Raw genomic sequence first — 16,520 nt, 5'->3', positions numbered from 1 at the left:
TTTTTTCTTTAAAAATGAGGACAGGATAAGGGAGATATTTATGAGTGAAGAAGAACTTGGGAACATTATGGAAAGAACAATGTACAACTTTGATTATATTAAATAAAATGTTTCTGCAAAACACAACTAATAGAAACAAGATTAACAGAGAAGTAAAAGCTGGGGGAATTTCTCTACCATCAGTGTTTCTGATAAACATCTCATTTCTAAAATATATAAAGAATGGTGGCAAATTTATAAGAATACAAGTCATTCCCATTTGATAAGTGGTCAGAGGATATGAACAGGCAGTTTTCAGATGATGAAACTAAATCCATCTATAGTCATATGAAAAAATGCTCTAAATCACTACTGATTAGAGAAGTGAAAATTGAAACAACTCTGAGGTACCACTTCACACCCCTCAGATTGGCTAAAATGACAGGAAATAATGATAAATATTGGAGGGGATGTGGAAAATTAGGACACTAATGCATTGTTGGTGGAGTTATGAAATGATTCAATTATTCTGAAGAGAAGTTTGAAACTATATCCAAAGGGCTATAAAATTGTGTATACCCTTTAACCCAACCATTCCATCACTGGGTCTGTATCCCAAGGAAATCATAAAAGAGGGAAAAGGATCCATATGTGCAAAAATGTTTGCAGCAGCTCTTTTTGTGGTAGCAAAGAACTGGAAAATGAATAGATGCCCATTAATTGGGGAATGACTGAAGAAGTTGTATATGAAAATAATGGAATATTATTGTTCTATAAAAATGATGCAATATCTTATTTGAGAAAGGCCTGGAAAGATATACATAAACAGAAGCTCAGTAAAACTTGCAAAAAAGTTTCAATATAAAGAAATTTGTATACAATACAAAGAAACTTGTATTCCTTGTACACATTAACAGCAAGAATGTATCATAATCAACTATGAAAGACGTGATTCTCAGTGGTTCAGTGATCCAAAGCAATCTCAATAGACTTTAGACAGAAAATGTCATCTGCATCTTCAAAAGAACTAGACTGAATGTAAATTAACACATGCTAATCCATTTTCTTTTCTTTTTTTTTTTTTACTCTCTCCCATTGTTTTTCCCCTTTTGTTTTGATTTTTCTTTCCTGATATGATTCATAAAATAATGTGTATTAAAAACAAATTTAAAAAATTAAAAATAAGAACATCTGTATGTATTTAATAATCTCATTTTCCTTATGTAGTCCATGATTATTCACAGATTTTTAAAAGTACTCAGTAGTCACATCTGTTACTTCTTTCAACACCTAAAATGTAGACCTTCCGAATTTGTCTTCAGTTTATCAAGGGTAATTGAGCATCCTTTTATTATCCCCAATTTAGGAGCATTAGGGGGGAAATGAGGAGAACATCTTAAAGTGATAATTATATGAGCAGTGAAACCGGCTGTGTTCTGAGAAGAACAAGAATTCCAACATTTGAACTCATAACACCCTACCTTGTAAATCTCAGTTGGAAAAGAATCAGCACCTCTGCCACATGAAGGAATAGTTTTCAAAATCTCTTCTTTAATTGGAGGGATTGACTTCTACCTGAGGAAAATGTAAATGGCTTCAGCATTGATTGAAGAGAGTCTATTGAGAACATTATGAGAGTGTTCAGCCCATGTTCCTCATGTTCTTATTACTATATGGAGTTCCATCAGACTTGAATAGAGGAGATATACCTATAGATCTGTTGTGCATAATAACCTTTAGGCAATAATGAAAGTATTTTGGATTGTTACTATCACAAAAATATTAAATTTCTTCTGCCTTCTTATTGAGCCCCAAATTTTGCATATCTCTAAGCTTTGCTTTTACTTTACTTTTAGAGGAATTAAACATTGTTTTCTCTGAGACACATGGACCATCTTGCTGGTAAGTTTTAGGAAATTCTTGTTTTTCATTTATCTGCTTCTGAATTTACCCATTATGATGGAATTTTGTCAAACCAATCTTGATGTTTGTGTATGCTTCCCCAGTGAGTAAATGCAATGCTGCAACCCAAATCTCTGAAAGCTATATACCCATTGTCTGTCCACTGTTGTCAATCATGTGTTTATTCATCTTTCCCTTAAAGTTAGTAACAAACTGTTCAGATCCAAAGAAGTGCTGTAATATGTTGATATTAAATATTCTGGTAGTTGTCTTACATTGAGGCCACTCTTTTTGTTGAATGAAAATACTTAGCAAGGAAAAGTCTCTGATTGGTCCTGCAGTTTGTGCCATATATTGCCTTTGTCACTCTCATATGCTATCTGTCACTCTTTCAATTCAATTGTAATGGTTCAGTCTTAAATCAAATTCCACTTAGTCTTAAAGTAGAAGGCAAAATTATCTATTTATGTTAGGATCTAAGTTTACATGGTTTATTACTGACCATTCTTATCAATGAATATAAATCTGAAGTCATGGGCATTATAACTATCTCTTTTAAATTTTTTTTTTAAATATCATGAGGTCTCATCACTTTCTATGATTTTCAGTTATATTATGATTAACCCAGATACATACAAATTGTAATATTCCTTCCTCTTAATTTTCAGTTTAAAATTCTTTTGACTTGATCTTGAAGATTTCAGACAAAAATATTTTATCCTATTTTGAGATACCTATCATGCAAAGACTTCTGAAAATGTCCATGTCTTTTCAAGAGACAAATAAGAGCCCAGATATTTTTATTGTACCTATAAGTGAGAGATTTAGTGTTGATAGAAAAAAAAAAAGTTTTGCTTTGTAAAAGCATTGCAAAATGATAGTTACATAAAGTTCTGATATGAAATATATCTTTGTTTGAAGTTAGGTAAAGAGTATGTGCATTTTCTTATGCATAATCCATGAGGATTTATGAAGAATTAGGGCAATGTACCTGTTTTTCACTAAATCAGAAAGAAGGTATATGCTTACTTATAATCAATGGAGATTAATGGATCATTCATGCAAGAAAGCAAGGATAAGGATGAACTGCTTTCTGATTGTAACTTTCTTAAGTATTATAAGGAGAAATTCATAAAAATATTTTATAAAGAAATATAACATTGTCTATGAGGAACTAATAGCAAGCAGTTAAATTTCTTTTATTAAAAAAGAAGAAAAATAAATATATGGGAAATATGAGGAAATTTTAAGAAACTATAATAATTATCAGGAATGAATTCAATATTTTGAGCGTAAATTATCAAACAAGTAAAGACGAGTAACCTACTGATTGATCATAGTCAAAATGGAAATACAAATATGAATATAAGCTATTCATTATTTTTCATATGATAATATATTATATTATTACTAATAATATTTCTTAGCATACAGATGAATAAAAGTAATTAGTAAAGGAGACTCTCCCTTTCATTAAATAATTAATATTTAGTTAATTAATTAATAATGAGAAATTATAGTGTTATGAATTATAAGTTAATAATCTAACTTACCCCTGGATCACCATAGAACTCAGTTTTAATTAAATTTAATTAAAAATATAAAAACAACTCAGGTAGTAGGTTGAGATTCAATGATCTACAAGTGAATCTGGTTAGACTCCAGACTCAAAATAATATAGTAACATGAAAGGAGACATAGCAAACTTTCCTGATACCTTCCTTTTAGGCTAGTATAAGTTTGAGCCCCAAATTTTGCATATCTCTAAGCTTTGATTTTACTTTACTTTTAGAGGAATTAAACATTGATTTAATTGATAAAATTGATTTTAAATTTCTTGATATCTTCCTTTTAGGCTAATATATGTCTTTTTAACTGCTCCCTGCACTTCCTCATTTGAAACTCTTATATTAAAATCTGGGTACAATTCCCATAGAAAATACCTGATTTTTTGCTTGTTCATTTCTCTATTTGTGTTTTTACTCCTTTTGACCTGAAATCTCTTTTTCATCTCAGTCTATTAAAATACCATATATACTTCAATATCTAACTTAAGTGGATCAATAGGATTTTTACTTCTCCCCAGTAAATCTTATCTATTTTGTATATATTATACTTATACCATTCATTTTAAACTATCATAACCCCATAAATTTTTTTTAAAAAGTTATAAATGTTTTTACTGTATTTTTGTTAAGAATCCCCAGGAACAGAAGTGAGAGGGTTGAATTAGCTATTATAAAAAAAAAAAAAAAAATCTGAGAAAACTCTTAGGAATGCAAGTAATTCCTATGCCAGACATGGAATTTAAAACAGAAGTATTCATTTTTTTAAATGCCATTTCAGTGTAGCATTATGGACATCTAAATTAACAGCTATGCCGGAGAGGCATTCTAGACAGAGGTATTCCATGAATACCAGGACTTAGATTCCTGGAGAGCATTGCTAAGGTTAATTCTGCCAGAGACTATGACCTTCATTATCTCCGAAGTGTCAAGTTTTAGGTCAGATGTATGTGAACTGTGGAAAAGGCCATGAATTCCAATGGAGGGTGAGTTTGTAGTGTGAAAATGGAGCTAAGGGGTAACTCTGAGAACAATTTTGGTGGTCTTCAGGCTCCAAAGTTCTTTTGTTGATTGATTATGGAATGATAATTATGTTTAGAGGAATTCAAAGAGGCCTTTCTTTAAAAGAAAAATAGGATTTATCTGATAAGACCAATGTGGATGCATAAGAATTAACTTATCAACTCAGATGTCAAAACAAATGTTCAAACATTGGAAGTGTGTCCAACAACAGGCTTTTTCAAGACTGTAAAAATAGTATCTTGACTATTAAATCAAATATTGTTCTGACAACATCAAGGAATAAACCTTAAAGAGTAGTTAAATACCCAAAGCATAGCTGCCATAGAGGAAGGATAGCAATTATGAGTACTAGAAATTAGCAATGATTCATTCTAAGTTTTTCCAAGAAGTGAAGTTAAACTCAATGGCATATAGTTTCCAGATTCCATTTTATATTCTTTTTTTTCTGAAAACTGAGACATTTTAGCTTCTCCAATCTTGCAGGAACTCTACTATTTTGTAAAATCTTTCAAATATCACAATTGGTGTGACCCTTCTTTCAGTGCTCTAAGATGTAGTTCACCTGAATTCAATGACTCGAATCCTTTTAAAAGCAACTAAAGGATTGCCTTCCTTACCTTTCTTTCCTTGTATCTCTTAGATAGTAATATCCTCTCAGCCATTTTTTTCCCTGTCCTTTCTCGTCCAAATATCATTCTCCTTGGCAAAGAAGACAGAAGTGATGTGTAGATTAAATAACATTTTTTTTTTCCATTTGAGATACCTATCTCATACATTCTAAGTAAAAGTATGTTCTTTTCTCTGATCCTTTTAATCGTCCCAATTTAATTCCCCTCCTTGTTGTTGCTGTCCTTAGTAAGTTCCTAGAGGCTTACTTTCTCAATGATACCATGAACATTTCATAAAGATTGCATTTGTCCGATTACATTAGGATATTTCTATATTATAAGAAAGTTGTCCAGAATATTAATTTGTTCATTGAATGATTTGCCCATTCCCATAGACAGTGTGTGTCAGAAACAGGACTTGAACTTTCTGGCTTCAAGGCTTCTTGTAACTAGGACAAAAAGAGTGCCTTTGATAATTAGTTTGAATGAAGAAAGTAAATGAATAGGAGTTCTGTAATTATACATTTTTAGACATGCATATAAGGGATGAAGAAGGTTTTTTTTTTTTTTAACCAAAAATGTTTATCCCTATTCTCCAAAAACAAAAACAAAGCAAAACTCAGTAATTCAGCATAGATTCTAAAATGGGGTACAAAGATATAAGGAAAACTTTATCCTTTATAAAGATAGACTATAAGAAAAAGTTTTCATCAAAACACTGTTCAACTGATAGACTCTAGTTCCTTGCTCATCACCTGCTTACTTAATTTCTAGGGTATTCACTGTCAACAGTACACATAATCTTCTCTGTGTATTGCAAGCACAGTAAAGTCAGGGATCATATATTAAATATTATTTTATGTCTCCCACAGAGCTTCCAACACCTACTAACTTGTATATAGTACACATTTCATACATATTTTGAATGGAATGGAATTAACTTGGATTGAGATGAAACAAATTAAAGGATCTCTCTACTCAGTATGTGATTATCTCAAATCAGGGATCAGACATACTTTATATGATCTCATTTAGTATAGGTCAGAAAACACAAAAATGTGCTAATAAAAAATGGTTACAAAATGGCAAATCCTAAGCAAACAAGCTAAGACTTCTCTCAAAAAGTTATAATTTGGTTATAAAACTTTTTGGTATGTGAGGTATACTTTTATAAATGAATTATTTGAGTTATTTCCTACTTCAAGATGATAAATGTGAAATAATTGTCAAATTGCTTCCTTATGATCACAACTGTTGGATGCATATTTTATATATGAAATCTAATTTCTGACTTGTGTGAATGCTAGCACATATCATCTGATGAATGGACCTTTTGGTATTTCTTACCAAATAACCTATATCCTCTTTATCAAAAACATGTTGTCCTGTTGCTGAGTGAAGTGAGCAGAATTAAGTGAACATTGTACACAGTAACAAGATTTTGTAATGATAAAATGATGGTCTTGGATCTTGTTAACAATGAGATGATTCAAGGTTAATTTCAAAAGTTGTGATGGGAAGTGCCATTCACAGCTAGAGAGAGAACTATGGAGACTAAATGTGTATCAAAAGAATATTTTCACTTTATTGTTGTTCTTACTTGTTTGCTTGTTTTTTTTTTTTCCTTTCTCATGTATTTTTCCACTATTGATCTCATTTTATCTGTGCAGCATGACAGATATTCAAATATGTTTAAAAGAATTGCACATTTTTAACCTATATTAAATTGTTTCTTTCTTGGGGAGGGAAAAAAGAGAAGGATAAAATTTGGAAGACAAGATTTTGCAAAGGTTAATGTTGAAAACTATCTTGGCATGTATTTAGAAAAATAAATGATATTTTAGGCTAATTGTGTTATTTATAAAGCTTTTATGATACATCATTTTATTTTAGAACACAAGATCTGACTTGATAAATTTGAATCTATGTAATAATGTGTTAAAATTGACTTTGTAATGACTTTTCTATTTGTATTGAACTAACTTTTTTATTTAAATATTTTATAGTCTATTCTGCGAAGAAAATAAGATTTTGTAACCTATTGGGAAAATTCTTGTACAGAAAAGATAATAACTGTTACATGTCTGCAAGGCATGTTAAAGCAGGGACATCATATAGAATAAGATGATAGAAAAGATATTATGTTAAATGATATTCTATGGATATGAATAAGACTAAAGTTATTCATATAACTTATATGCCCATTGCTCATATAATAAAAAACATTAATTATATTCCTCTTGAAATCCTAAAAAAAAAAGCATTTCCATGTAATTCAAAAGCAAGTATATTGCATGAATTTGCTGGGTCAGGTTTATGAAAAGACTTGGGTAAGAACTTTCCTTTTATCAAAACTTCCTCCTCCTCAGCTCACTCTACAAAATGATATAAAATTAACTTTCAAACAACAGAGTTCTGGGCATGTCAACCCTCTGCTCAATAAGAGTATCGATAAATAAATTACAAACCACTTAACTTGGCATTGAAATTCCTGTATAATCTGACTCCAAAGTACCTTTCTAATTTTATTTCCTACTATTACTTATGTTCTAATGAAGCTGGATTAGTCATGGTTTCCTTAATGTAATAGTAAACTTTCCAACATTTTTCTCTTGTTCTAGTCATTTCTGTAACTTTCAATGCCAAACACACACACACACACACACACACACACACACACACACACATCTACATTATTTCTATTTAATTTGGCTCCTAAAACCTGGCCAAGATATTTTCTTTCTTATTCCCAAAGATTCCTTAAAAAAAAAAAAAGGGAAATGGATCCTCACATAAAAATTTAGACTAAGGAAGTGGAAATTGAGGGGATGCCCACTAGTTAGGGAAAGGCTGAATAAATTGTGATTTTACAAATATAATCGAATACTTACTGTTCCATAAAAAAAATGAGCAGAAAGATTTCAGAAAAAACTTGGAAAGATTTACATCAACTTATGCTGATTGAAATGAGCTAAACCAGGAGAAAACTACATACAATAAGAACAGCATTGTGCAATACTCAACTTTGATAGAGTGAACTCTACTCAGCAATACATAGATCTGAGACAATTTCAAGAGACTCATGATGGAAAATGTCACATCCAAAGAAGGAACTATGAAGTCTGAATGCAGATCAAAGAATACTATTTTCACTTTTGTTGTTGTTTTTCACTTTTGTGTATTTTTCTTTTGTTTTAATTCTTATTTTACAACATGACTAATGTGGAAGTATCTTTAATATGATTGTACATGTATACCCTATAGAAGATTGCTTTCCATCTTGGGAAAGAGGGAAAGGATCATCACATCCTCACCACATCCCCAACAAAGTACTCATCACAAACAATCTTTTTAGTTATCAGTTTACTAATTTTACAGAAATGTTTTAAGTTTATTGACCTATAATTGAAAGTATTTACCATGTCTGCAAATTGGTTTGTGTGTAACAAATCAGGGAACATCATTATAAGCACATCTGACTCAACAATTTATCATGTCAGGCAAAAAACCAAAACTTAATATAATATGTTTGCTAGCACTTCTTAGATGTTTCTCAAATGCTTTTTGAGTTATACTCATTTTAAAAGATTTGAGGATTGACACCATTTAGAAGTTTATTATGTATATTACTGATGAATAGATGAGTGATTTTTAAATCAAGCTAATAATTTCTTGGTCCTCATATAATTGACTTTTGATGTAATAGACAACATCATAGCTAGCGAGTATATGTAAATGATACACAACCAAGCATTTATGAGGTTTGATTATATTCAGAGGAAATGGAGAAAAGTATTTCATCAATTCCTGGATGTTTCCTTAATTTTTAATATATATCATTTAAAGGATAGCATTGAAGGAAGACAAAGGCAGAGGTGAAGGATATGTAGAGAAGCAATATCACAGTTGAAGATGATCTAAAAAGATAAAAAAAAGAAGGAAGAGAACAACTGGGGAACAATTATCTTTTTTCTGAATTTTAAAGTATCAATACATTCACTATTCATTCGACAAAAAATGTATTAAATGGCTATTATTTGCAAGTTGTTGAATTAAGTATTGTAGAGATAAGAAATGGTGAATTTATTTAAACAGATAAAAAAGATATAGAGAAGAGAGAAGGAAAAAAAACAGTAAATTCAAAATTTTCTGTGGGATAATTTTGGTATCTGTTTCTTACTGTATTAAATAAACTTCATATTTTACACTGTTACACTTTATACTTTGTTATGCAGGAAACAAATGGAAGCTCTGAAATTTTAGTTTCATGAACATTTTCTGGAATCATTTTCAGAAAAGGGGGATTGAAGGAGGAATCATTATAAAATGGAAATGAAAAGAAGAATTAGGTTATTCTCTAAGTCCCTATTTTTTTCCAGTTTTTCAGATCGATTTGGGTCGATCCATATATCAACTCTCCTCTTTCTCACCTTTGCTCTCCCCCTTGAATTTGTTGATGCAGTCATCTGTAACATTAATAGAATAGATACTTTAAGTTCCAGTTTTTAAAATTATGCTTTGGTAGACATGGTGTCAGAAGCATGGTGGAGATAGAAATCTGTGCAATAACAGACTATTATTTATTTTTTCTGTAAAAAATGTACTTGTATAGTTTACACAAGAAATAAATTCCTAGAATTTCTCAGAAAGTTGCATTCATACTAGACTAGGTAGAACTTATCAAAACTTAATATAGGAACATTTTTGGGGGTATTCCATTTTATTTATTTTGGGGGATTTTCATTTTTTATTAAATATTTTATTTATGTTTATTTATTTATTAAATATTTTTATTAAAGTTTTCTTTTTATTTTCAAAACATATACATGGATAAATTTTTAACATTGACTCTTGCAAAACCTTGTATTCCAATTTTTCCTTCACCCTCTCTCCTAGATGGCAAGCAATTAAATATATGTTAAACATGTTAAAATATATATTAAGTCCTACACACACACACACACACACACACACACACACACACACTTATACAATTATCTTGCTGTTCAAGAAAAATCAGATTAAAAAGGGAAAAGTGAGAAAGAAAACAAAATGCAAACAAACAGCAACAAAAAGAGTGAAAATGCTATATTATGATCCACACTTACTTTCCACAGTCCTCTCTCTGAGTGAAGATGGCTCTCTTCATCACAAGATCATTGGAACTGGTCCAAATCTTCTCATTGTTAAAAAGAGCCACATCTATCAGAATTGATCATCCTATTGTTGTTGTGTACAATGATCTCCTGATTCTACTCAGTTCACTTAGCATCAGTTCATGTTAATATCTTCAGGCCTTTCTGAAATCATTCTGCTGATTGAGAAATATATTTTCAAAATTTTTTGTATTATTATTTTTAACATGCTTAGAATTTTATTGTATTTCTCCTTCTCCTCCTTCCCCTTCTCCTCTTTTTCCTCCATTCAGAGAGTCATTCCATATAACAAATATAAGTTTTTGAATAGGAAAGAAAGAAGAAAATTAGTATATCCAATCAATACACTGAAAAAAGTTCAAACACAGAGAATAAGCAATAAATATGCACCTCCCACCTCTAAAAAAAGGTAGGTGGAGAGTTGAATTACAAGAAGAAATGGATAGCAGAACTATACTGGTAGGAGATTTCTGAAAATTAGATAAATTTAACCATAAAGTAAACAAGAAAACAAGGAAATTAATAGAATTTTAGAAAATTTAAACATGATAGAACTCTGACTGGAATGATAAGGCATATTTTGTTTTCACAACTATACATAGCATTTTCCCCAAAATGTACTCTCATAATCAATGCAAAACTTCATAATAAAATAGAAAAAAAAGAGAAAAAGAAAAATATATTATTTCCATATCACAATTCAAATAAAATTTACATTTAATAAGTATATGGAAGCAAAGATTAAAAATTAATTGGAAACTACAAAACAGAATGTTTTAAAAAGTCAAAGAACAAATAATGGATATTATAATCTCATTTAAAAATGACAACAAAGAGACAATATTCTCAAATTTGAGAGATACTGTACATAAATACAATTTTTTATCTCTGCACATATCAATATAAATGCATATATCAATAAGAACATAAGAATGGACTTGGCATGTAACTAAAAACTAGAAAAAGAACAGATTAAAAATTTCCAATTCAAGACCAAATTAGAAATCCTGAAAATTGAAGGGGAGATTAATAAAATTGAAATTAATACACACACACACACACACACACACACACACATATATATATATATGTGTGTGTAGTCTTAGTAAAGAAAATTAGAAATTTGGTCTACAAAAAGTTAATTACATAAGACATTGATTATTCTTATTTAGAAAAGAAAAAAAATTATCTGTCTCAAAAATAAAAAGGTTGAATACACTAGCAATATAGATGAAAGTAAAGCATTATTAGAAGGCATTTTGACTAAGGACATTCCAGAAAAGGTGACAATATAAGTGAAATATTTAGAAAAATATAAACTTTGGAGAGTAACAGGAGAAGAATTAAAATAAAATTTTAGAATTAAAATAGAATGTCTTAAAAAAAGAAATTAAATAAGTTCCCAATATGTTCCCTAAGGGAAAACAAAACAAAACACAACAAACATACGCAAAAATTTACCAATAGCATATGGACTTACAAGTGAATCTTATAAAACATTAAAGAACAATTGATTCTAGTACCATATTCCTTGAATAAATAGGCAAAAATGTCGAACCATATTCCTTTTGTGACACATTTTTTTTGTTATTTGTTTAGGCAATTGGAGTTAAGTGACTTGCCCAGGATCATACAGCTAGAAAGTGTTAAGTATCTGAGGCCAGATTTGAATTCAGGTCCTCCTGACTTGAGGGCTAGTGCTCTATCCACTGTACCAACTAGTTGCCCCCACACTTTTAAAAAAAGTGTATATATCAAAGCCATGAAAAGACAAAATTGATAAAAGAATATTATTGACCAGTTTCTTTAGGGAATATCAGTGTATATATAGATGCAGAAAAAGTCTTTGGAAAATGTTGCACCCGTTCCTATTAAAAAAACACTAAAATGCATAGGAATCAATGAACTTTTCTTAAAATAATAAATTATATCTACATAACACCAAGAGTAAACATTATCTAGAATGGGATAAACTTGAAGTTTTATCTATAAGATCAGAGGTGAAACAAGGATTTCCATCATCACCATTATTATTCAATATCTGTTATAGTAATAAGTCAAGAAAAGAAAATTAAAGGAATTAGGAAAAATGATGAAACAAAAGTACAATTACTTGCAAACTATTTGCTATGATAATATCTACAGAATCTTATGGAATCAACTAAGAAAACTAATTGAAATAATTAACAACTTTAGCAAAAATTCTAGTATGCAAAATAAACTTAAATAAATCATCAGCATATCTATGTATTTCAAATAAAACCCAGGAAAAAATAGAAAGAGAAATTTCATTAAAAATAATGGCAGATAATATCAACATAATTACAAAACACTTTCCATACAAATAAATACAGACTTAAATAATTAAGTTAGACTCAGTCTGTTTTATAAAAATGATAATTCTAAATGTATTAATGTATTTATCCAGTGCCATTACCATCAGGTTGATCAAATAGTTATTTTGGAGAACTCAAAAAAAATTATAACAAAATTTATCTGGAAGCATTAAAGACCAAGAAAATCAAGAAAAATCAATTTTTTTAAAAAATGAGAAAAGACAGACAAGCAGTTTCTGATTTCAAAGTATACTACGAAGTGGGAATTATCAAAACAATCCAGTACTGGCTAAAAAAAAAAAATTGTAATATGATAGATAAGTGGAATAAATTACATTCAAAATATACACAAGCAAATCTTGACCATAGTAATCTAGTGTTTGATTCAATCTTTATGGCTAAAAACTCATAATTTGACAAAAATTGCAGGGGAAACTGAAAAACAGTTTGGAGAAAACATACATGGACCTATCATACCATAAAGCAAAATAAGATTATAGAAATAATTTGGATATAAAAGAAAACATTATAGACAAAGTGGAAAAGCATAGGGAAATGTAGCTGTCAAATCTATTGATTAAAGAAGAAATTATGGCCAGAAAGACAGAGAGAACATCCAAGAAAATAAAATTTATTATGTTGATTATATGAAATTAAAAAAATCAACTTGCACAAACAAAACTAGTGCAACCAAAATTATAAGGAAAACAGAAACTGAGGCTGGAGAGGTAGGATGGATTTTGATAGTAAATATCTATGATAAAGCCCTTATATATAGCAAACTAAGCCATTTAATAAAAGATCTATTTCCCCATTTGATAAATGGCCAAAGGATATGAATCCGTTGTTGTCCCAAGAAGAAATTAAATGCATTATTAGTAATATCAAAAAATGTTCTAAATCACCAGTGCTTTACTCTGAGATTTCACCTCATTTCTATCAGATTGTCCAAAACAGCAGAAAAAAAAATCATAAATATTGAAAGTAATGTGGAAAATTTAGAACTAAAACATGTTGTGATTTTGTGAAATAGTTCAATCATTCTGGAGAACAATTTGGAACTATAACAAAAAGACTATAAAATCATGTATACATTTTGATCAACCAATACCAATACTAGGTCTGCATACTTAAGATAATAAAGAGAAGGAAGGTGGACCTATTTGCATATTTTTTTTTTTTTGGAGCTGTTCTTTTTGTGTTGAAAAAAAATTGGAAATTTAAAGAATATACACCAATTGGGGAATGGCTGAATAAATTTTAGCATAAGATCATATTGGAAAAGAATTGTGCTATAAGGGATGAGCAGAAGAGTTTCAGAAAAAAAAGATGAAGTGAGCAAAACTAAGAGAACATGGTGCAAAGTAATAGCAATGTAGTAAAGATGTAAGACAATTTCAAAAAATTCATGATGAAAAATGTTACCTACTTCAGAGAGAAAACTTTTACATTGTGAATACATATTGAAACATCCTTTTTAACTTTGTCTTTTAATTTTTTTTCAATTTCTTTTTCTACATGATTAAGATAAATTTATGTTTTGTTTGACTTCAAATATGTAATTAATTTCAAATTGCTTGTCTTCTCAAGGAATGAGGCATGGAAAAAGGGAGGTAAATTTTTGAAACTCAGAATTTTAAAAAAGATTGTTAATTTTATAATTGGGAAATATTTAAAATAATAAATGAAAATACATATAAAATAATGTGGATTTAAATCTTCAACAAGAAAAGTTAAGTCTGAATTAATTGAACAGTCACAAGAATATGTAAATAGGTTGATTTACAAATTCCTGTCATATGAGTTGCTTTTAGGCATTTATTAGAAGGGAGAGAGACAAAACTTACCTCAAATCTAAGAGATTATTTCAACATTTCAGTTTGTGACCTTTGCACAAATTACCTTAGGGCTAGAATCCCAAGCTCCTTTTATTTTATGATGATAATAGGATATCTCCTTTTCATTTCCAGAAATGTAATCAGCTTTTGCCAAGTAAGAATACCTTGAACCTAAGGGAAAATCAAGTGAGATTTGCATGTATTTTTGTTTATGTATATATTCACACATACTTATCTACAACATACATACCTATTTAGATAGCTTTAAAAAAGTGCCTATATTTTGTAGGGCAGTGGTAGCTACTTCAAAAAAGAGGTCATCTTACAATATATACTTAATTAACTTGCAATGCTAGTTACATTAAAAAGACTGTAAACCAAACAGTCCATTTTCCATCTTTAAATGACACCATACAGTATGATACTCAGTTGTGCTTATTTCTTGTAGTGTCATGACAGAACAACAACAACAACAAAATACTAGTTAAAAGTTAGTTGTCCTTAAAAAAAGAGAAAACAATCCTAGATCTTATCCACTAACTTAATAGTTGCAGGACCACACAATTAAGAAAACTAGAAAAGAGCTATTGAGTCAGTTTTTTGGAGGCACACATGGAATGCCAATTTGTGGCTTCCCCAGTTAACCAGAAAAGCCTCAGAGGGAAGAATTCTGTGTCATAGAGAACAAAATACAATTAAGATAGATATCTTTGGTTTCTTGATTTCTACCATAATCACCATTCTTTTGGTTAAGTAGAAGAATCCTGTTTTATTTAGTAACTAATTTATGTTCCTGGATCTGAGCCTTATGTATTCAATTTCAGTTTAAAAATACTTTGTATTTTTTGGTCAAGAAAACCATTATTATTATTTTTTTTTCCAGTCAGTGTCATAATATAATGTGCTTAGACTTCAGTTCCATTCTTTTATGCTGTAAGTCATTTGAATAGGCATTAGATAATATTGTATTATTTTGAATTCAATTGTCAGTCAATATAACTCAATCTAATTTTGTTAATAATTATAATTACAATAATGTAAGTTCTTTACTAAGTGCTTTAAAAGTCCATTTAAATGGGTTACCTGAGTGTCAAAAGACTAAAAGAAAGGAAAGACGAGAGATTACAGCAGTGATTATTTTCACCTTCTCACCTTCTGACCATTTGCTAAACAATATTCTTTTGGAGGATGTATAAAAGAAAGGGGAGAGAAATACCTGATAGCTCTAGATTTTATTTCTATTTCTACTACCATTGATGACATAATTTGAGGTGTAAAAAATCGGTAACAATGTGTGTACCAAATTCCATTTTGAGAAATATTGTCTATAAAACATTTTTCCAACTAATTTTGAGATCTTTGATAACAAATGGTTTGAAATTCTAAAGAGACTGTTATACTTAATTGTAATAGTAGTGATGAATACCCTAGAGAGAAGGAAATGAATATCTGAGAATAAGCTAAAACAAACAAGAGAAGAAATATTTGCCTACTGAAGAGATAGTCTGATATATAGAACATGGGATGACAGGTCACCAAGATTCTCATCTGAATTCTGCCTCACATACTTTCTCAATTTGTAAATGAGAAATTTTGTAAATCTTTCTTTTCTTCTGTTCCCTTCATTCTTCATTTGTAAAACGGGCTGGGGAGTGGGAGAGGAGATTTGGACTCCATAATTTCCAAACTCCTTTCCACCATTTAATCTCGTATCCTAAAGGACTCAAGGAGTATGAAGTCAAAGTGAATTAACATTCTAGGAAATTCATAATAGCATTATTTCCCAAAGGATCTATCTACCTAAACTTTGTTTTTAAATGAAGATTTGCAGATTTGAGACATTTACATGCGAAAATCAGGAAGAAGAAAACAAGTTTTTAAATTATGGGGAAATATCATTTTAAGTTACTTTAGTAGTTGTGAAATAGGAATAAGTCTTAAACCTAAGATTTTATTCATGTAGAGCAATCTTCAGTGAAGCAATATAATCCATCAATACAGAGTCTCTCCAATATATAATGTTAGGGAGTTGTTCAAACATACAATCCTTTTTTAATTGTAGCTTTTTATTTTTATAATTGGAGTTTAGTTTGGTTTCCCATTTTCTTATCTC

The sequence above is a fragment of the Antechinus flavipes genome, chromosome 1, assembly GCF_016432865.1.
Source record: "Antechinus flavipes isolate AdamAnt ecotype Samford, QLD, Australia chromosome 1, AdamAnt_v2, whole genome shotgun sequence".
Taxonomy (NCBI): Eukaryota; Metazoa; Chordata; class Mammalia; order Dasyuromorphia; family Dasyuridae; genus Antechinus; species Antechinus flavipes.
The sequence above is the reverse complement of the archived record's forward strand: the minus strand, read 5'-3'. Positions refer to the sequence as shown.